Consider the following 24,572-nt stretch of genomic DNA (forward strand, 5'->3'; position numbering starts at 1 on the left):
TCCAGGCCACGTCTAACTTAATAGCACCACCTGATAGGATTATTTGAATCCTGTTTTAGTCAAGTTTTGTTTATGTTCCATTCAAGTAGTGAGTTTTTGTTGGGTGATATGTATGTATGTATGTATGTAATAGATTTAAATCAGTAATTTGGTCGTACTTATTCTGAAGACATCGGGAAGATAAAACCGTCCACCACGTGATTTGAACCCTACTGCTACTGTATCGGTTTGTAAATTCACCGTCTTTTTATTATAATCGTTAAATCAAAGATGATACAATTAAAAACTAATATTCTATTTTATTGCATTCATCATTTTTCTTTCGTTCTGGACATTTTCTCTAAATTCAATAATTACATGTGCGTATCTCTGTGTTTAAGTAGGTATGTATATATATATATGTGTGTGAGTGTGTTTGTGTGTGCGTATACATACATATATATATATATATATATAATTATATATATATATATATATATATATATATAATGTACTTTTTACTGATAATAAATTGGTAGGTAATTAGTTTCTAAGATAATGAGAGAAAAATGTCAGCTGAAATGAGTTACTTTTTATAATGAAAATTAAACAGTTTTCAAGTATTTGTGTATATAGAACATAGTAATATACACACATTATAGAAATTATGATTTACTTTTGTCATTATTTTTCTATTGATTTTTTTTTTTTCATTTTTTTTTTGTATCGTCAGTGAATTTTTGACAGTATCGATAAAGCTGTCACTCACAAAAGGAAATTAGTACGTATCCAGTGTTTGAAAGAAAGAATTATGTGGGAACCATCTTTGTTTTATCACTTTTTCTAAAAATATAGGCTGTCTATTTTTATCAGCTGTTAATATATTTTCTTGAGTTCATGGGTGTTGTCTGGATGAGACCTCATTAAAGCTAAAGAAAATATCCAGTACAATATATATAAATATAAAGTATTTAATAGAAATTACTAAGAGTTGTTTGGATAAATGGTACCTTTGAAATCCATTGCCAACTTTCAGAAATTCTTTTTGATATATTCCAAGATGAACGTTTTTTTTCAAAAGTGTTGATTCTTCTAACTTCGCAAATATTTTATTTTTTTAATCCTTTTTGAAACAAGTTTTTCTACGAATTTAAAATGTTTCAGTTAGATCAAGATCGTTACAGCGAATGTAGTAGGTGACAGAATAAAGTGAACAAGGGACATTTCTCACGATATTTACTTGGGGAATCTTTAGCTGTTGAGTCCACACTAGGCTACACCCGGTTTTGCTTTTCGACAATACGTGATCGATAAATAAAGCATCACTCAGGAGCTACATTAAACACGTCTACTTAAACTGTTTCTGGCAGAACCGAGAGGCGGCGAGATGGAAGGAACGCTACTGTGCCGGAAAAAATGCCCAGCAGCATCTCGTCTGTTTTTTACGTTCTGTGGTCATATTCCGCCTAGGTTGACTTTGCCTTTTATTCTTTCGGGGAAGATAAAATAAGTTCCAGCCGAACACCGGAGTCAACATAATCGACTTTCCTTTCCCCTAAAATTGCTGGCTTTGAGACAAAATTTGAAACCATTAATTTAGTGAGAGTTAAATGCTAGAATTCGTAAGGTAAAATGGCAATATGACGCTGTATTTACCTCTGAGTACCACTATTGTCATCAATGAATTCTGAGTACCACTGTTGTAATCATTGCATTTCACTATTGCAGAGATCCAAATATAAATATGGTTAAATCCAGTGTAGCATTCCGAAATAAGTCTAAAACTTACTGGGACACTGAATCTTAAACACCGGTGATTTGAAGGTAGCTCTTCACTTTTCATTCTTTGTTAGGGGCATTTAATTACACTTATATCACAAGGCAATTCATGATGTCTGCAACGATGTTCACTTCTCATACATTTCTTCTCATTTATGAATTTGAAACCCTGTTCTGATGCAACAAGCAAATCGATAAGTTAAAGCAAAATCTGAAGCTACGAGTTAATACCAAAGTGTACGTTAGTCCGACTACGTTATTCTTAAAGAATAGCTACTGTGTTCATGCATAGAGACATGCATACATATGCATACACACACACACACATACATACATACACACACACTCACGCCCACACCCTCACACACATATATATCCCCCCTCTGCTCTCTCTCTCTCTCTCTCTATATATATATATATATATATATATATCTTTTATCAAACTTTTAATAGTTTTGATATTTATTTAAAAAAATAAAAAAATAAATATATTAATTAATTAATAATTAAATAATATAAAAATATAAAAATATACATATATATATATATATATATATATATATATATATATATATATATATATAATATATATATATTTGTATATATATATTTAAAATTTATAAGTTTAATTTATTTAAATATTTTTTAAATTTTTAACTTTTATATTTTAAAATTAATTTTATGTATTGGCTTATGTCTTTCACTGTTTGATTTGCCTAATAGTGGTTTTATCTCTAATTTAATGTAATATAATATATTTATACTATAAAATTGGATTTAATCCTAAATCTAAGTTTTCCTTGTAAGTTTGGATTTATTCCCTAATATTATTATTATTATTATATATATATATATATATATATATATATATGACTTTTTGATAAGATTATACTTAGATTTTCCTAATGTATTTTCTTTTGATTTTAGCATCTGACCCCTAAACCCCTGACTGTGTTATCTCTTTAGATTCTCTTTAAATTCATAGCTGATTTCAACAGCAATAAATTAGCTGTTTTACTGGTCAAAGAATAATATTCTCCTCTAGTTCCTAGATGCCTGTAATTAAAACCAGACTTGCCGTCTACTAATTCTTCTGTATAACTAGAACCCTCTTTTTTTCTTTTTCTTTTTTTCCCTTCTTTCCCTATTTCTTTCTCTTTTTTCTTTTTCTTTTTCTTCTTCTTTTCTCTTTTTTTCCTTTTCTCTTCTCTTTTAGTCCCCTTCCCCCCCTTTTTTGCTCCCTCCTCCTTTATTTTCTCTCTTTTCTTCTATTCCCGTCCCTTTTCTATTCTTTGCCTCTCTAGAAAGCCCTTCAGCCTTTAAAAGTTAAATAGCTACAGCCTCTTGTAAATAGCAGTAATGTGATTAATGTGGCAAATACCTAATCATATAACAAGAATTGATACCTACCTCATTGTGTTCAACCACTGATAAATTTATCGCCTGTGAATATGAAATTCCTCTTCATTTCTCTGGAAATTTACATCTACACCATTGGAGATTGTGCATCTATACAAAGGATTAATTCACCCTCTCTGTAATGCTAATAAGCAGGAATTGAGACCCACCTCGTTGTGATTAACAATGGATAAATTTGTCTTCTGTGAGTATGTAATCCCTCATCATATCTCTGGAAATTCATATGTGCTCTATGGATTAGGTCACCTTCTCTGTGATGCTATTAAAACTTTTTTAAAATTCTGTGATAAAACTGTACATCATCTTAAAGAACTGTAATTAACTTGGAAATCTGTTTATGTTTATGTTACTTAATTATCTACATTACTTCATGAGTATAGCCTCAACCACTAGGATGTCTAGAGAACTCACATGTATTTTAGCTGATGAGTACGGGACACGTTTATATGCTGTAATTTTTACAACTTTTAATAAAGCCTGTCCTTGTATGAAACGATTGTACTAAAAACCTATCCATTCTTGTTGCTTCTTTCCCGCGTATATATATAAATATATATGCACATATATATTTCTGTTGTTTATTAAACTTGCATTATGTAGATAGAGATGTATGGCAAGAGGACGGCGGTAATTACTTTTGCTTCGCAGCAAGACCTAAGTATCAATCAATCAATGGTTAATTACCACGGAATATATTACTTGTATCTGAACAAAAGATGAACAATTATAAGCATATAATTCATTACATCAGCAAGTAACTTATTAGTATTATTTTGTTTTTTTTTCACAAATCTCTTCTCTTCTCTTCTAAAATATAGTTCATGCTGTCTTGTACAAAATTACAGGTATTGATTTAACCGTATCACTCGAGCATCTCCCTTGTTTTTTGTTTTGTTTTATTTCTTAAATAACCTCTGTTTATTGCCTATTCTCCGCTTCTATTTATCACTTTCCTTCACCTCCACTGAACTTTTTTTCTATCTCTTCTCACTTCTTTGCTCTGCTCTATCTTTTATAACTATAGATATTTCTAAAAAGGAAGACTTGTCTCTCATCTTAGAAATCTGACGTCGGGAAAAAGAAATAACTACAACAACAATAATAATAATAATAATAATAATAATAATAATAATAATAATAACAACAATAATATTGATAATAATAATAATCAATTGAAATTTAAAGCGAAAACGACAAAAATACTTCAACGGAAAACGAGAAAATATATCGTAGGCACAGTTTGTGAACACGTTATTGACACTGCAGTACTTCTTTCGTAGTACTAAAAGGAGACAGAAGAGAGAGGGGTAGAGGGAGACACTGAGGAACGTGTGAGTAGGAGGGAGAGAGAATGATTGATTCTGTTGGAAGTGTGAGCTGCAGAGAGATATAGAGAGAGGGAGATGCTCTCTCCCCTTCATGTTGTTTTCTCTCTTTTATTTTCATCTATGTCTCCTCGTTCTCATTATATCTTTTCTTTTCTTTTTTTTTTCCTTTACTCTTCTTTTTCAATTTTTCGAGCTCCAATTCTTTTCACTTCCGTGTTTTAGTCTGCTAAATAACGCTTCGCCGATCGTATTATCATAAAGTGGGAATGGAAGGGCGAGAAAGAAAGAGAGATAGAGACAGAAAGAGAGAGAGAGAGGGACAAGGAGAGAGAAAGAGGGAGAGAGAGACGAGGGGAGAGATAGAAGGGGTGAAATTGTGATAGGGGCGACAAAGTAGACTGGGAGAATGGGAAGACAAAATAGGAGAATGGAAGGAGAAGAGTAGAAAATATATATATGGGGGGGTGAGTGTTATACGTCTATACGTTTATATACATAGAAATATATGCGTATATGTATACACACACATACATATACGCACATACGAATATATAAATATATATAAATACAAACATATATACTATATACGTGTGTGTGTGCATATGTGTGTTTATATATGTATGTACGTGCGTCGGAATATCGGAAAAGAGCTGCGAGGCGGGGAGAAGAAGAAGAAGAAGATACTGGAGAAAGAGAGTGAAGAAGAGATGAACAGCAGGAGGAAAGAATAAAAGCGAGAGGATGTGTTGCGGCGGCGGCGGTGGGGGGGAGGAGGGGTCATGTAGAAAACTGGGCCAAAGAGTGTGAGAGAGGGAAAGAGCGAAAGAGCGGATGGATGAAGGAGAGCGGAGGAACGGGGTGAAGCGGTGAATGTTGAGATGCGATAGTTTTGTTGTTTCGTTTCGTTTCGTTTTTGTTGTTTCTGTATCGCATTTTAACTATTAACAGCGATGTAAAAGGAAATCTTTATAAAGCAACCCGACAATAAAAGCTATATACACATCTACTCTCACCTCGCCTCGATCTCTTGCTAATTGTCTTAGCTTCTACAATCGTCATTACCCTTTTCATTGTTGTTCTCTCTTTCTTCACATTTTTGTCGTCGTTATTCTCTGCTCATTCTTTCGAATGAGTAGCATCATGAGCGTTTTGCGATTTGATTAGATTATGCTTTCTCTGTTTGTCCTTCTTTAGAATATGCATCGCATCGATACGTTGTACATAAAATAAAAGTAAATGAATCTACGTCGGATTCGACTATTAGTATTCAATTGTACGATAAGATCAACTACTGGTTCATTCAATTAACATTCCCCAGATACCTGCACACTTAATATCATTTACAAACAGTGACAAAAGTTGAAACTGAGAACTTCAGGTACAACTAAACCGACGGGTTACTGCTATGTGCGTGCTTCTATATGTATGTTTGTATGTATGTATGTATGTATGTATGTATATGTATATATATATATGTAGGTCCCGGGTTGAGTCGGGGTTAACCACAGTAAACAAGGTACTCAATACATAGCAGAGTAAATTAATTTATTTTATAGAAGGAGCTTCTACAGGACTAGAACTGTTTCATTCAAATGAAATCATCAGGAAGCTTCCTGATGATTTCATTTGAATGAAACAGTTCTAGTTCTGTAGAAGCTCCTTCTATAAAATAAATAAATATATATATATATATATATATATATATATATATATATGTATATATATATGTATATATTTGTATGGTGCCTCTCTCTATATATATATATTCTTTACTCTATACTCTTTGTTTCAGTCATTTGACTGCGTCAAAATATATATATATATATATATATGTATGTATGTATATGTATATATTTGTATGGTGCCTCTATATATATATATATATTCTTTACTTTTTACTCTTTGTTTCAGTCATTTGACTGCGTCCATACTGGAGCATCGCCTTTATAGTCGGGCAAATCGACCCCAGAGCTTATTCTTTGTAAGTCTAGTACTTGTTCTATCGGTGTATTTTGCCGAACCGCTAAGTTACGAGGACGTAAACACGCCAACATCGGTTGTCAAGCGACGTTAGGAGGACAAAGACACACAAAGACACACACATATATACATATATACATATCCGACGGACATCTTTCAGTTTCCGTCTACCAAATTCACTCACAAGGCATTGGTCGGCCCGAGGCTATAGTAGAAGACACTTGCCCAAGGTGCCCCGCAGTGGGACTGAACCCGGAACCGGGTGGTTGGTAAGTAAGCTACTTACCACACAGCCACTATGTACACATACAAATATATAAAAATATATTTGTATGTGTACATACATACATACATACATACATACATACATACATACATACATACATACATACATACATACATAGGCATACGTGTGGTTATGTAGTAAGAACCTTGCCTCCCCTCCGCATATCACATGGTTCCGGGTTCGATCATATTGCGTGGGGCCTCGGGCAATTGTCTTCTATTAAGGACGACCAAAGCCTTATGAATGGATTTGGAACACGGAAAATGATAGAAGCCTGCTATACATATCTATTTGTGTGTGTGTATGTGTGTTGTGTGTGTGTTTGTGTGCGTGTGAATGTGTTCGTGCGCTTGCGTATGTCTGTGTCTGAATTTATCCCCTAACACCGCTCGAGTCCCTCTTTTGGTTTGTTTACGTCCACGTAACCTAGCAATTTGGCATATGAGATCCGATAGAATAAGTACTAAGATTTTAAAAAAAGTATTAGGGTCTACTCATTCGACTAAAAGAATTCTTCAAGGTAGTAGCACAGCATGTCCGCAGTCTAATGACAGATCAAGTAAGAGATAAAAGATGTATTTGTTTGTGTATACACACACACACGCATAATATATATACATGTATATATATATATATATATATTTGTTTATTAAATTATTGTATGACTGAGCGCCATCGCGTCGTTTCGTTTCTTTCTTTTCTTTTCTCCAAGTAAGTTTATATATATATATATATATATATTATATATATATATATATATATATATATATATATATATGTATAAAAAATATATACAAAAATACAAAATGGGACAAGAACGCAAAACATTCAAATAGACGACACAAAAGAAACGGACGGGTCATTCGAAGCCTCTAATCTTCAGTCAAGAACCGGATCATCCTCGCAATTTCGGCTGATTATACATATATATATATATATATATATATATATATATATATATATATATATATATATATATATATACGTATATATGTATGTATCTTCCTCTCTATCTGTCTTTGTTTTTGTTTCCCTATAAATTTCAACTATATACGAGGAGTGTAATGAAAAGTTTTGAGCTTTCAAGGCCTTTGAGCCTTGAAGTATTGTACCTTCATCACAAGTCTTGTACCAGGTTCTTTTTTTGAGGCTCAAGACTTTTCATACACCCCTCGTATATATATATAATATATATATATATTATATATATTATATATATATATATATATATATATATGTATGTATGTATGTATGTACGCATGTATGTATGCATGTATGTATATATGTATCTATGTATGTATTTATGTATGTGTGTGTGAGAGAGTAGATGAAATAACAAATTACTGCGAGTTGATTGAAATATGCATTTCGCATATGAAATTTACGCTAGAAACACCCAAAATGTTTCACATCCTGAAGATAGGCCAGTAAAGGTCTAGATATGACATTGGTGGATTGAGAAATATTATCTTGACAAAACACTCAGACAAACTTATATAATAAAGAGCATTGAATATTGTCGTGGTCTGAATACAATACGCATTCTCATGCAAAAACATATTCAATATTCAAAGAATCACGCACGCAAATAGCGTACACATACACAGAAACAAATACAATATATATCACTTCATATATTGTACATAACTCAGATGTTGTGTAGAAAGCCCTGCAAATGCGGTATTCGATTTGAGAAATTTTGGTTTCGAGGTAAAATGTTAAAAAGCACAGATATATCAGTAGCAGACGAAACGTATCTGATAGCGATGGTGGAAATACTATTGGGTTGTCCGGAAAGTTCGTGCCGATTTATAGTCGCTTACCTTTCGACTTATTTTAGAACATGGTTGAATCCATAAAATAGAATTTGACTGCACCTTCATTTAGAGCAAAGTTTAAGCTATCTTTTCGTGAAGAATGTTTATGTTCCGGTAACCTGTGTTAATTCTGTAACCCTTTAAAATGGAAGATAAGAAAGTTCATTTTCGACATTTGATACTTTGGAACCCATAATAGCAATGGCTATCTAGCCCAGACTTGTCTCTGGAATATGTCAGTTGGGTGGGAAGAGTCTGTGAGGCACTGAACTATCTTTAAAAGACTTAAAATTTTAGCTTGTACAATCACCGTTCAGGTGTCCATCCTGTGCCTGGCCGAGTAGTGGGCCGCTGCGTCGAGCACGAAAACTACAGATGCGAATCCAAGTGAAGCTGACTGGTCGTGCAATAATCTCAAGCACAACTATAAGTGGTATTTTGCATGGACAATGGCCAGTGATTGCCTTGCTCTGTCACGAGTGGGCAACCATCATCATCGTCATCATCGTCATCGTCACTATGTATGTATATAAGTTTGTCAACCCAACGTGACGATTGTTTCATATACTGGGGTTGAACTGGCATCGGCCTTAAGTTGTCAGCGCCTGCAGAACATGGTTTACCATGAAGCTGCTTCATGTAATACAAATTTCCCTTATATAGCTATTTAAACAAATTGTTCTATCTAATTATATAATTCCCTAGACGCATGCAATTAACATTGTTGCAATGTACTTGGGAAGCCGTTCTATGAAAAGGAACAGAAGCTTGTCCAATGAGCTGCACTCAATAAAAAAAATACACAGAGGTGCACAAGCAGGCTCACACTCACATACATGCACACACGCACGCACACACACACACACACACACACACACACACACTCTCACTCATATTTATGCACCTCAGAGTGTAATATGATGTGCCTTTGCTCTAAAATAATTGGTTATTCATTGTGTTTTACAAGTGTGTCTATATATATGTTCATTCCGGTGGTTCAGTCACTTTTTCTGACAATCATCATATTATTCCTTATAATATAATTCCATTTTCACTACCATATATTTTGAGCTCGTTGCTCGAAATTTACCCTCCTTTTACGGCATATATATAATATATATATATATATATATATATAATATATATATATATATATATATATATATATATATAAAGGAAAGAAAGAAGGATTAACGTTTCGAGTGGAGCTCTTCGTCAGAAACAGAAAACGGAAAGATCCAAGGAAGGGAAGACGGAGGAGAAAAAAATCGCCAACGATACATACGCGGCCACATATATATATATATATATATATATGTGGCCGCGTATGTATCGTTGGTGATTTTTTTCGAAGAGCTCCACTCGAAACGTTAAATCCTTCTTTCTTTCCTTTCCTGAGCATCCAATAACACTATACGTGTTCCATGTCCTCGCGTTGTGTTTTCTCTTTGTATTTTCATGTTTGGATTAACTCTCTCTCTCTCTCTCTCTCTCTCTCTCTCTCTCTATATATATATATATATATATATATATATATATATATATATACATACTTTATTGGGTTTGTTCATGTTTCTGTGAAATATTTTACTGCAGAGAAGGCTCGAGAGGCCTTCCCCACGCTTGTTTTTCTTTTTTGCTAATTTGTTCAATATTTTTGACTTGTATTTTTTCATACACACCAATTCTATTTTTGTCGGTGAAAAACAATTCTCAAATTTTAGTGAAGCGTTTTCACGACTCTATTGCAATCCTAGCGAAACACTTTCCAGTTTCGTAATTTTGCTAATGGCCTTCTGTAGAAGAATGAAAAAGAATACATTTTGCCAATCATCTGTATCGTTTCTTTACAGATGGCTCTGCCAGAAATGAGTTCTCATCTTGGAGAACTTCTTTAAACTATATAGTCGGCATGTGCTTGTAGAAATACTATGATTTCTTTCTTGTACAATTTACTTTCAAGCTAATACCTTTTCACTCATTTTTAACTGCTTTAACATTCTAATACCAAATTCTTTTTAGCTGAGCTTTTGAACTTTCTTATCCTGCATCTTCCTTTCTACCTAAATTTTTTCTTATCAACCTCAGGTTAACTGAACAAGATTTGCTATCTTTATTTGCTATTACTATTTTTACTACCATTTCAATTTCTGTTTTGGTCGTAATCAGTTTTATTTCTTGTCTCTCATCTCTCTAGGATCTATAAAACAAGGCGTCAGTAATGTACTGGGATCGATTTCATTAACTGTACCCAAGACCAGATTTTATTGGCCTTGTATCCAAATCCGTCATGATTTTTATTATTGTTGTTGTTGTTGTTGTTGTTGTAGTAGTAGAAGTAGTAGTAGTAGAAGTAGTAGTAGTAGTAGTAATAGTAGTAGTAGTAGTAGTAGTAGTAGTAGTAGTAGTAGTAGTTGTTGTTGTTATTACTTGAAAAAAATGTTCCACAGCATTTCTTTCGAATGGCCCATTTGAGTTCAAGTACCTCCGAGGTGGACATTACCTTTCATGCTTTCGGGAACGATAAAATAACTATCAGTGAAGTAATAGACTGCCCTTTCCCTCAAAAACTGCTGGTTCTGCACCACAATTCGAAACCATTATTATTATTACTTGGCTAAAATGTTTCTCAGCATTTCTTTCTAATATCCATTTTGAGTTCAAATTTCGCTGAGGTCGAATTTACCTTTCACCCTCCGGGATCAATAAAGTAGGTACCGGTGAAATACTGGAGTCGCTGTCAACGAATTTCCCTCCCCTCAAAAACCGCTGGCCTTGTGCAAAAATTTAAAACATAAGGTGGTTGGCTGGCAGAATTGTTAGCACACCGGGCAAAATACTTGGCGGCATTTTGTCTGCCACTACATTCTGAGTTCAAGTTCAGCCAAGGTCACCCTTGCTTTTTATCCTTTCGGGGTTAATTAAATAAGTACCACTGGAGTTGAGGTCATCCACTTCATCCCACCCCACAAGCTGCTCTTGTGACAAAAACTTGAAATAAGGTGGTGAGCTGGCAGAATCGTTCGCACTACGGCGCTACGTTTTGATTTCAAATTCCGCCGTGGTCTACTTCGCCTTTCATCTTTTCGAGGTCGATTAGCAAAGTAACACTAGAAAACTGGGGTCAATGAAATCGACTAGTCTCTTCCCCCAAAGTTCCAGCCTTGTACCGTTAGAACAAAGAAGTATTATGGTAAGTATGGTGGAGAAAATAATCAGTGGCGTTTCTGCCAGATATTTGAATTTTAAGTTCAATTAACGCAAAGTTTAAAATAAGAATGTTTGTATGGTATGAAGAGAAGAACATTCTAAAATTTCAAGTAGAATCTTTCTCAAAAATGAATGGAATTTTGTATTGGTGTAATGTAAGGCATTTTCTTTTCTGATGCGTGACAATTCTACCAAGCAATCGGCTTCAACAACTGCAAGAAAAATATGTGTCTGTGCGTGCACGCGTAATATATATACACACACACACACACCACACACACACACACATATATATATATATATATATAATATATATATATATATATATATATATATATATATATATATAGATAGATAGATAGATAGATAGATAGATAGATAGATAGATAGATAGATAGATAGATAGATTCTTGATTAGAACTGCACGACAAACGGGAAAGTAAAACTCTGAGAAGCAGTATTTCGTGATGTTCTTGCAGCATATTACACTACCTCCGATATTCGAGTACTATTTTTTCCACCTTATTTTGCATTTATGTGCTTACTCGTGTGTGTGTGTGTGTGTGTGTGTGTGTTTGTGTGCGTGCATGCATGTATAAAATCAAAATAAGTAACAGGATGTCAAGTAGTAGTGCAATATGGCCGTTTCAAGCGGTTCCATTTAATTGAAGACTGCAAGCATTACATCAATTTAAATACAGCGCTATCTTCAGTTGCAATAAACATGGATTTTCAACAGACAAGACATATTAATATATTTTTTCGCAAATATTTCGTCAGAGCTAGAGGATGAAGGAGTTTCATGCTGTCACTATTGCCGCATGAATAATCTAAGAGAAGAACTACAATTTTAGAGTGGCATGGAACACATGAGGGTATAGGATTATAATCCATTTCTAATATTTTTTTTATCTACTTTCTTATCATCAGGAAAATACCCAAGGCTAGAATACTAAGTTTATTGAGAATAAAGACCACTGTGGGTTGACAGCTGCTCATAAATAGATATTACTAGATGTTTCACCTATTCCTTAATGTCTTACTATTTCTTAATTCCTTATTACCATAAATACTCTTCATCACAAAAAGAAACAAACTTTGATTTTTTACTGTCATAGCTACCCCTCGTCACAAAAAGATATAAACTTTAGGAGTCAACTGGATAGCAGTAAGTGCCCATAATAGAGGTAGGTAGGGGTGACATTAACTCTCGTCATTATTTTCAGTTAAAGGGACGTACGCTATGAAACTTAGGACACCATACTGTGATCTAGTAAAGCATTAAGAGCTCAGAGGGAAAAACTATATAATCAAGGTATAGCAAAAGCCCGTGTAATATTATGTTGTATAACAATAAAAATAAAATTTAAAATGTTAAAATGTGTATTAGAACTATGTTAGATAAGAGGGATATACAGCTCAGTTTAAATATTATACATACATACATACACACACACATATATATATATATATATGTATATATATGATTGTATGCATGTGTGTATGTATGTATTTGTATGCATAGCAACAGATGGAGTTGCTTACTAAGGCAGAGAAGAGAATGAAGTGAAGTGTAAGGGAGAAGGGAAAGATGGAGAGAAAGAAATCAAAGTGCATTATATGAATTACAAAAAATATATGACAAAAGGCGCTAATGAAAAAAAAAATGAGAGAGGAAAATATAGAAACACACCTGAAAATGAAAATATGAGAAATAAACCAATAAAAGCACAACAAAAAAAGTAAGAATTGTTTAAAGAGAATAGTGATGATGATGATGATGATGATGATGATAATGATGATGATGATGATGATGATGATGGTAGTGGTGATGATGCTGAAGAAAATTGCGATAAGGATGATGTTCATCATCCTGATCATAATTGTGTAGTTGATATTAGTCGTATTTGGCGTGGTCGAAATGAAATGAAAAACAACGTGATTGGATAAAGATATAACGGAATAGGAAGGACGAAAAAAAAACTACTACTACAGCTGCTGCGGCTGCTCCTCTCCTCATACTACTACTACTAATACTACTACTACTAATACTACTACTACTAATAATAATAATAATAATAATAATAATAATAATAATAATAATAATAATAGTAGTAGTAGTAGCAGCATGTAATAGCTGTAGTAGTAATAGCAGCAAGTGATAGTAGCAGCAGCAGCAGCAGTAGTAATAGTAGTAGTAGTAGTAGTAGTAGTAGTAGTAGTAGTAGTAGTAGTAGTAGTAGTATAGTAGTAGTAATGCTGCTACTACTAAGACCTGCATCATCAGAAAAAAACTCTTCACGAAATGAAAATACATACGAAGAAAATGTTAGGAAATGAAGTAGAGTATAATCAACAACAATAAGATGAAGAATAAACGAAGCGAAAAAATAGAGTCATAGCATGGAATAGGAAGAATGAGAAGAAAAAGAAATCGACTCTCATCAGCACCACTCACATTATCTCCATCATTGCTACCATTAACATCATAAGAAATATATAAAAAAAAAAAACACTTTCACCACAACCATCACAACAATCACTTCGAACGACAATGGCAAGAAGAACAACAATATATATCTAATTAACGTTCCCAGTGAAAGGAAATCCTAAGTTTTAGAGAGAAAAAAATCAGAAAGACTTAATTGTTATTACTACACTGCTGTTGTTTGTTCAAACCGTTTAAACGAATTTCGGTTTGTCTTTGCACTCAGGCTGTTGCTAACTACATTTATTATTGTTGTTGTTTTCGCTATTATTCATATTATTTTTGCTTGTGTTCAGATCTTCCACCCCCGCTTTTTTTTTTATAGTTGTTTGTAAAGTTGTAACCACCATTTTATTACTATTTTTGCTCCTTTTCGTGAATTAATAATTATCGCTGTTATTATTCATGGTGCCTTCTTTACTCTCCGTTTGCGTGTGCCGCGGCTGTTTGTGTCATTACAAGGCTTCTATGATTCCCGTGTTGCTATGCTATTGTTGCCCTTTTGCTATTGGAGCCATTATTGCTATGCTAAAATGCAATTTAATTAACTACACCGAAACAGTTGACTAAATTCTTTGTTGTGTTTAGATTTGGCTATCTATGTTTTCTAATTATAATTCCATATCCAATCCGTCAGAATTGATAAAATACCAAACATATTATTTATTAAGTAAATCATGTCACACTTCGAGAACACTATTTACCTCTATAAAAAATAAATTCTGATTGCTGGTATATTATTGTTACTGCATCCCTGAAGAGATTTCATAAGACAGGATTATATCAGATTTGTCACAGTGCTTCCTGAAGACCAAATTCATTCTCACTGCAAGTCACCAGTCAATTTTTAATCAATTTAAATTTTGTTTTTTTTTCTATTTTCTTTCTTGCAAGAAGTTTCATTAACGATAATGAATTTTCTTTTCATTACATGGTGGGTGGTAATTTAAATTAATTAAAATTCTTTTCGTCTCTCTACATTAAGTAAGCCCGCACTTGATTAAAATATTTTGTGAATTTGATGAAAACTTAGAACAGCACAGCACATACATGTTTCATAGTATTTGAATACAGCCTCTTATGATATCAAGTTCAAGTTTTAATAGGATCAACTTTAACTAGAACCAATAAGTTCTAAGATCGGTTAAATCAATTGATGCCTTCTTGTTACCAACTCTCTTCATGGACACAGAAAATACTTAATATTATAGTTGTTAACCTTTGTGGTTACGTTAACGTCACCCCTAAAATCCATACTTGGCGGTGTCGATTGATTAACAGACACCCAACCGAGAAATCGACAGTTGTTATCGTGTGTACAATATATTTAAAGCAGAACGACTCATACGATAATAAAAATAAATATATTAAGCTAGAATGGTTAATACCTATAGACCATGATGTGTAACTTAAAGTTTGTGAGCGTTAAGTTACGCAAAAGGATAGAAAATCTTTTTGTAAGCGTGAAGTTTAATAGAGATGTTAAGTAGTTAACTGTACATACAAGAAATGTTCATTAAATACTTCTCCTGGCCCACTTCTGGTTATTGCAGGAAACGGAGCTTGTAGAGATATAATTATAAATGTTTCTACATGTCACCTTGTAAATTGCAACTTCCCACTAGTATTCGTTTGCCTTTTACGGCAGCTGAAGTGGACTAGGGTGTTGCAAAAGAGGCAGTTGGATGCAGATCAGTGATCAGGTTCTAATACTTGAAAGGTCGAAGTCAAGCATTGGCATCGCCAGTTCAAATGTGGTCAGACATCGGTGAAAACTACTCCTATTCTCGGATGATCACATTCTACCATAAAGACAACCACACCATCCATTAAGTGGAAGCCGCCGTTTTGGAGGATCGTATAACTCTATCAATGAAACATTCAGTGTTTCCAAAATGAAATATAATCCTGTTTACTTTACTTCATTTTATATGTATTATTTTATTATTAACTTTTGTTCGAGTAAATTTTCATAATTTTCTGAGGATGTGAAATAAAATTTTCTGACTTACAAACCTCTTCTTACATGCATTAAGTAAAAGGATAAAAGAATCAGGTTCAAGGTACGACTGTAGCTTACATTTGGAGGCAAAGAGATCATTATTTGTAATCTTATTATGGCTTTTAACGATATAATATTATAGGTACTTAATTAAGGATAATGTTGATGATGATCCATCTATGTTCATCTTACTTTTTTCTTGGATTAGCGCATAAACCACGAACACATCTAATGTATTTTTCCAGTGCTATAGTGAATGTTTAAGGGAGATTTAGTTGCTCTTTCTAGCATTTACAGCAACTCCATAAGGGTTAATGATGTACAAATTCGAAGAGAAAATTTCTTAACGAAGATGAAGATCGCAAAGTATGTCATTGAATAGAGGATATGCAATCATTAGAGGCTGACTTTTTAGTGTTGTGACTCTGCGGCACTTTTCTTTTATGTCTATTTACTTGTTATAGTTTATGTGTCTACGATATGACAAAATCAATCGATTTGCAAAACTATTTTTTCTCAGATAGACAAAAAAAAAAAAAGAATTCCTTTATTGTTATGGGCATTCTCGGTGGCAGTGACGTCGTTTTATTCATTTTCGCTCATTAAAGATAATAAAGTAGAAAGAAGAAAAAATGTTTTCGTTAAGTACAAAAGTTGTAAAAGAATAACATTACAATATAAATAATGGCTACTTCTCTTTCTTTTTACACGTACACACACACACACACACACACACACACACACACACACACCACACACACACACACACCACACACACACACACACACACATATATATATATGTATATACATTTTTTAAAATTCGTTTAATCATATTTTTCTTTGTGGAAGTCGCAAAAGAAAACAATTCGAAGCACGGTTTTCTCCTGAAGTCGATCGTAGTTCCATGGTAGTAGCGGTGTTGGTCGTGATGGCGTTTCTGATAGTGTTGTTTGTTTTAACATCGCTCAATTATTTTATCTTTGAAAGCCGAGAGAACACACTGAAAAATCGTTTGCTATAGAGAACCTAACCACTTTAATTGGTTTCTTCTATTTATCTTCGTCTTCTTTGTTCTAAGTGTCCTTTTATCATCTTCCTATCCATTGTGGCCTACTCAGATAAATTTGACGTTTGTGATGCAAATGGTTTCTATTATAGAAAATGATTTTTAGTTTACCTTTAACCCTTACGGAAATTCTGGAAATGCCGATAGCTGTTTCTAAGGATTTCGCTTCAGTGTATGAGGTAGCAATTATTCGTGTATTCAATACAAATCTGGTATTGCGATTATATAATTATACAGCCTACTCAGAACTAGTGAGAGATCACAGTTTAAGTCTCGTCTACAGGTGGCGAAAGCTGGCTAGATTGTTAAAACAGAACACAAATTGTGACGAAATGTACTAAACAGACACCCATTAAATATTATCTGTTCCTGTTGTTTACTGTATTTCATCTAACCTTTCATACATATTTTTTTAATCTTCTCTTTCATCTTCTTCATCTTCTTCTTCTCCGTTCTGTTCCTTTAATCCTTTTGCTTCATCCTGTTTGTTAGTTATCTTTTCCCTTCAGTTGTTTTCTTCATTCTGATGGTTCTTCTCATATGTTTTCTTTATCACTTTTATTAATATCAATATTTTATTTTTATAGCACATATATGGCAATAAACCTCGGTAAATAGTATAAACAATAAAATTTCCGAAAACTTGATTCAGTTATTATATTACATGTTATGTTCATAGATTTCACAATCGTCTGAGTATCACATCTTTCGATTATGCCACCCTCGTTTATCATCATTACTGACAACAAATCCTTTTAATGTTCAGTTAAATCATTTAATATGATTTTATTTACAAATATAAATACTAAAGTATATTAAAGCAGAAATCTTCAATTGATTGAAATCAACGGTCGAAGAATACGCTTGTTTTATATGAATTAACTTAGTTAAAGACTAGCAGTATCGCCCGGCGTTGCTCAGGTTTGTAAGGGAAATAACTATAAAGCATTTTTAGAGAGTTATAGCCAAAAAATAGCAAAAACATGGAAAAAAATGATGGTAAATTTTTTTGAGAGTTAAAAAAGTTGGAGTTGCGTCCCCTAGACAGTTTTTGGTTTGTGTTTCTGATTCTCGACCCCATGTCGAATTTATCGATTTTTTTCAGAACTGGGGGAACTTTTCAAAATTTTCGCTGCGTTAGTTTTGAATTATGACATTGGGCTATGTGTGTGTCAAGTTTCATTAGAATCGGTTGAAAGCCGTGGTCAGGGTGAGGGTACAAGCAAACAGACACACAGAAACACGCACAGACAAACTGCCGTTTATATAGAGAGAGATGAATGTCTTAAAATTCCATACTGAACACTGAATCTAGAGTTGTGCAGTTGAGTGCAATTTTAGAAAGAAAGGAGATTCTATATGCAACTTATTTCGTTTAATATCAATTAAACTGAAAATTAGAAATAAAATTCTGCTGTTTGTACAATCCTATTACATATTTTCTTCTCAATACATTCTTGTTACGCCTAAGAACTTGAGCATCACCCAGCTTCGTTAAATCATACATAAAGTAAAGGCAGATGGACGCTACTAAGAAAATATATTCTCCTTGATAAATAAGGAAACCAAATTTAATTTTCGTTGAAAGATTTTCTCATTATGCTCTTTAATGTCAGTGTAATCTCGTACCCCTTTTGATTAAAAATATTTGTAGGCATGTCTGTGTCTTATTTGGAAGTTGACTTTGTAACTATCTGATTTCGGTTTCTATTAGAAAAACAAAACAGAATGGAAAAACCGAAATGCCTTCTACAACAACTTCGACTTGACAAAAGCCCTGTGAACGAAATTTAATTGACAGAAAATCCGTGCAAGACTGCCGGAGATGTATGCCATTTTCTTGGATGAAAGACCTAATCCGTTGCTTAGTTTGATACAGAACCTAGCACTGGTGCAGAATGAACGGAGTTCAGTCTCTCTTGCAGTGTTTAGGTTTGTTCTTTGATATCCATTTCACGAAAGTTCATTAAGGTAACCGTTTTTCTTTTTTGTTAATTTTTCATTTGTTAATTCCGTTTCAGCGAAAGATCTGCTCGTTTCTGATATTCATACAACCGAGCTGCCGACCCGGCCGGTGCGATGCGCCGTCTAATACTAGAGGTTTGTGGAGAAACCAGTTAACGAAACAAGATCAAAATTCAATTATTTTAAACTCAACGATGCACAGTCCTACCTCTTATAAGATCTCTTATAAAAATTCATCTTAAGATCTCTTATAAAAATTCATGTTATCTTCTTGGTATGTGGTTCATTTTAAGTCATGCGTAGATGTCGAGAATTTATATCTATCCTAAGTTCTAGAAATTTACATACAGATAACGGCATAAAACAATTAATTTCCTTAACAATTCCAGTATCGAAGTATTTCTTATATCTACACATAATTTTAATTTCATTCCAAGCTGCTGTTTCACTGGTCATCGAACTGCAAAACATTAAACCATATCGCCAGAATTCAATATGTAATTATTCTGTCAATGTTTGAGGTGATACGTTATAACATAATCTAGTTTATATAATTTTCCTTCAGACATGTACTTAAAGATAGTCATGTTGTAATAGGATGTAAAAGGAAAATCTTTTTCATTGCGTGTCACCTAAATTATGCTGCTGCTGATACAGATATTATAGTTCACCACCACTGGCAATTTATACGTGCGATTTATATTGTTGTAGGATGTAGTTTAGTAGCAGATCTCATAAGCGAACCCAAACCGCAATAGTGAGGCGCCATACAAGAAGAGCACACGGTTGATACATACACATACGCACATATACATACATACATACATACATACATACATACATACATACATACATACATACATACATGTGTACAGTTGTGGAAATAGCTGCACAGCGAGTGTTAACATATAAAGATCAGCAAAAGAGAAAATACCTACGCTAAACTATTGAGGAATCTCTAGCTATTCTATCCAGATTACAGATTTTACAGATTTATACCTGTAACTATTGGGACACTGAGATATGTAACACGATGCCTAAATACCAATCATGAGAAACTAGGCTTCTGAAAACCAGAAAGGAAAAAGCTGATTCGAAAACTATAGATTCTATCCATCCGTGGAACTGTAAAAATATCTAAAACTTAGGAGAGGTCTATCATTTAAGTATATATATATATATATATATATATATATATAGAGAGAGAGAGAGAGAGAGAGAGAGGGAGAGAGAGTTTACGAAAAAAACAAAAGACGAAGACAGGTGGTGTACAAAACAAACAGATGTATTAGTATAACGCTCAGGAATAGAAAAAGTCTTTTACGCTTCGAGCCTACGCTCTTCTACAAAAAAGCACACAGAAAAAACAGGAGAGAAACAAGGTGAGAAAAATATATATATATGTAGATGAACATGTTTATACATGCAACTGTATGCATGAGACTACATACATAAAACAAAACGAACAAATCTGCACATATATATACATACATACATACATACATACATACATACATACATACATACATACATAGTCTATCGCATCAGAGAAAGACGATTGTTGTGCAACTTCTTGCTGAACAACCTGCATATAATTAGCTCAGTGTCTCCATCAAATGAACATTAGCCGTACGGGTGCATGGTGCAGCATACACCAGATGTCGAAGTGATCGGAGAGTTGTTTTTCTCAGAACAGACGCACCACACGGCGGTACAATATTCTAAATTAATTGATAGAAACTTTAATAGAAAGTTTAGTGTGACAGATTCTATTCAAATTCAATTTGATACTATTTACACGTCAGATGTTGAAATGATCAGAAACCACTTGGTATCTCTGACTACAAAAATTTGCCACCAAATTTCCTTAGATTTAACAACTACCATCATAAAATAAAACAACAAAACATTAGATAGAGCAGTTTTTAAAATATAGCAGTATGTTTTATTGACTAAAGCATAGAGCCAATTAAGAACACGCAATATGTTTTCTAGTCAAGGATGACTAGTGAATGAGCAAAGCTTTGTAATCTATGAAAGTCTGTTTCGATTTCTACTAGGTGAGATCTCATTTTTTTCTACCAAGGCCACCAACATCTATGACAACTTGTACTGTGTGAGAATGGATCTATATCATTGACTGTGAGCAGAATTAAATGCAGAAATTTTCCCTGTAACCCGTGGAAAGTGATTCGATTTTTTTACAAATGTTGTATCATTTTCTCTTCACTTACGTCATGTAATATAACCTTTTACCCCACTCCTAATTACGTGCGGTGCTGAACGGAACAGAAAACTCCTTTTACAAAAATTATATTATAAATAACATGAAAATACAGAAATACTCAAGTATCAGAATTTTAGGTCGAACAGGATCGGATCTAATTTCAGCGAGGAGTGATAACCCAAAGTAATGACAATATTGAAACTCATCTTGTGACAACGATGTTATCCCGACGTCGTTGGACATCAAATTTTACTACTACTACTACTACTACTACTACTACTACTACTACTACTACAACTACTGCTGCTGCCGCTGCTGCTGCTGCTGCTGCTGCTGATGATGATGATGATGATGCTACTACTAGTATTATTATTATTATTATTATTATTAGTAGTAGTAGTAGTAGTAGTAGTAGTAGTAGTAGTAGTAGTAGTAACTAGCAAATGATACTCAAATAACAAGTTTAGGGAAGCAACGATAAAGCAAATGGCATCAACTACAACGTCAATAATGTAAAGGTGATGGTGATGTAAACAATGGTGTTGAAACTAATAAGAGTAATGATACTGATGATGTTGTTGATGATGATGATGATGATGATCATCATCATCATCATTATCATCGTCATCATCAATGGAGCTGGCAGGCAAGATTTATCTTAAATCCTTATTAATATGATGGAGAAAAACTATTCATCATTATTAAAAATATATGAAGAAAAAACTAAATATAGAAGAAGAAGAAAAGAATAAATACAAATATAAATTCTTCTCAGTGTGAAAAAAAAAAAGAAAATTCTTCATCTTCATTGATTTATGAGATTCTGTAGAATATTAAGTAGACGATATGTATGTTTTATTTATTGATTGGTTCTTTTGCATTTCTTCGAATTCATCTGGTTGTTATTAAATCATAATGGAATGGTAACAGTTTTTGGAAATAACATCCACTGAATGAGCTTCTGGAAAGTTCTGCTCATTTTTCATAAATATGGGTTACTGATCTTATCTTATTCAGGATCAACATTAGATGTTTGCTTTCTTTTGTTTCTACATCTATCTAATTCTTACTTTTTTTATGTGTATATTTTCATCTGTTTTATTTAGTTTTCAATTTTACAATTTGTTTAATTTTATACTTTCCAGTCAGTCATTTTGATGTTGTAAATTTATAACTAACTGTATTCATGTATAAATATTATATATGAAGCTCCGAGCTGAATTTAATTCTCGATTGATAAGCAGCTCCAAAAGTAATTTATGTGGTTACTAGGAGAAAGCGACGTCTGGTGTTGAACGGATTAAAATATTCACTGAATAATAATTGTCTTAAACAATAATACTCGTGAATCTTACAGATCAAAACAGTTGTAAAAACACAGGTTACAATCTTTGCTTCTTTTGCCTATGCTTATCTCTGTAGTGATCTTTATGCTGTGTTGGTATGCAAGCTTATAATCAGATCGAAATCACAGATAGTTATTTAATATTTCGTGGCTATATCATGTTTCTTCGTGATTTCTAAATCGTGAGTCGTTTTAATATTATTTCATAAACCATATAAAAAAAAAAGGGGGCAGCCCATAATAGGCGAAGAAGCTGGTAATACATTGCTTGTTCTATGCTGCAATCACAAAAGCAAAACAAAAAAAATAAGATGTTTTCTTTCTTCGACCCACGCAAATCAACACCGACGAAAGAAGAAGAGGTAAATCCAGAATAGAGATGTTCTAGAGGAGTGCATAGCTGTTTGTGTAGGACCTGGGACCTGGATACAACAATATAATGAAAGAAAGAGAGAAGGATGGGCTGCGAATGCTGAGTAGAGTATGTCATTGCCACCATGCTCGTACGGGTAGAGACATTTACTGTAGCGGGAGGAAAGAAAAGGGCCAAACAATAGCACATGAGCTGTCTGTAGGCGGGTCTGAGATAGATTTTATGTTATTCATTCGGTTGTCTGAGATGAATGCGCATGCAAATTGTGAAGCGGCAGTAGTATCCTAAATGTAGAAGCAACATTCTTCACTTCCAGCATTCCATTCAGTTTACATTTATTTCAGTTTGTCGTTTGAAGTTAGGTGAACTACATCTTTGTAAATATGTCCATAATGGTTACAGCCGAACCCACCCACCAACTCTCATTTCAGGCACTGTTTTATCTATCATATATTGAATATTTCCCTACTGAGTCACAACTTTTACCTTATTCTTTCTGAACATAAAGGAATTAATCATTCGTTGAAGAATGTCACACAAAAGTACAATGAGCAAATATTTTTAATTACCTCCCTTGCCTCCTGCAATTTACATACCCGAAAATGCTGCAGCATGTTTACTCGATTTACTACAAATAACAGTAAAATCGCCCTCGAATTATATATACTACTATCACGAAAAGTCACATTAGATGTGAAAAAGAAAAAAACAAAAGAACAAAAAAATCCCAAAATATCAAGACAGATTAGTACTGATTGGATTAACTATGATGAAAAGTATAATCTTAAATGATTGACGGTGAGTAAAACAAAAACGAAAAGTTTTTAAACGGAGGCTCAAAATGCCTGTTTGCCTTTATAAGTAATGAACAAAGGATACTCCAGTATATGGGAAATTGCATTTCACACAAACAGGAATCAGGCTTACTCTGTGGAAACGGCATCTACTCTGCAAAGCTTTCAACATAAAATTCAAATATTAGTTTATTGAGCATTACATTTTTTTCTAGAGCTGTACGCTAACAAGCAGAAGCGGTCGGAAGTCGAAAAATATATTGCAATTATATTACATCTTCTTACGTTCTAACTTTAAATATCTCGGAGATCTACTTTTTCATTCCCATGGGACCAAATAAGTGTTGTCAATTGCTGGGGTCTGGGGCTTCATTTAATCGGTTATCCATCTACTCAACGAAATATATCGCCTTGTAATTATCTTAGAATTGCTGAGTACGCAAGCTGATTTTTAAGTTAGAGTCGTAGTTATTTTGTTTGTGCTAATAACGACCTTGAGAAAGGCGTAAAAA

Source organism: Octopus sinensis, linkage group LG1, assembly GCF_006345805.1.
Source record: "Octopus sinensis linkage group LG1, ASM634580v1, whole genome shotgun sequence".
Taxonomy (NCBI): domain Eukaryota; kingdom Metazoa; phylum Mollusca; class Cephalopoda; order Octopoda; family Octopodidae; genus Octopus; species Octopus sinensis.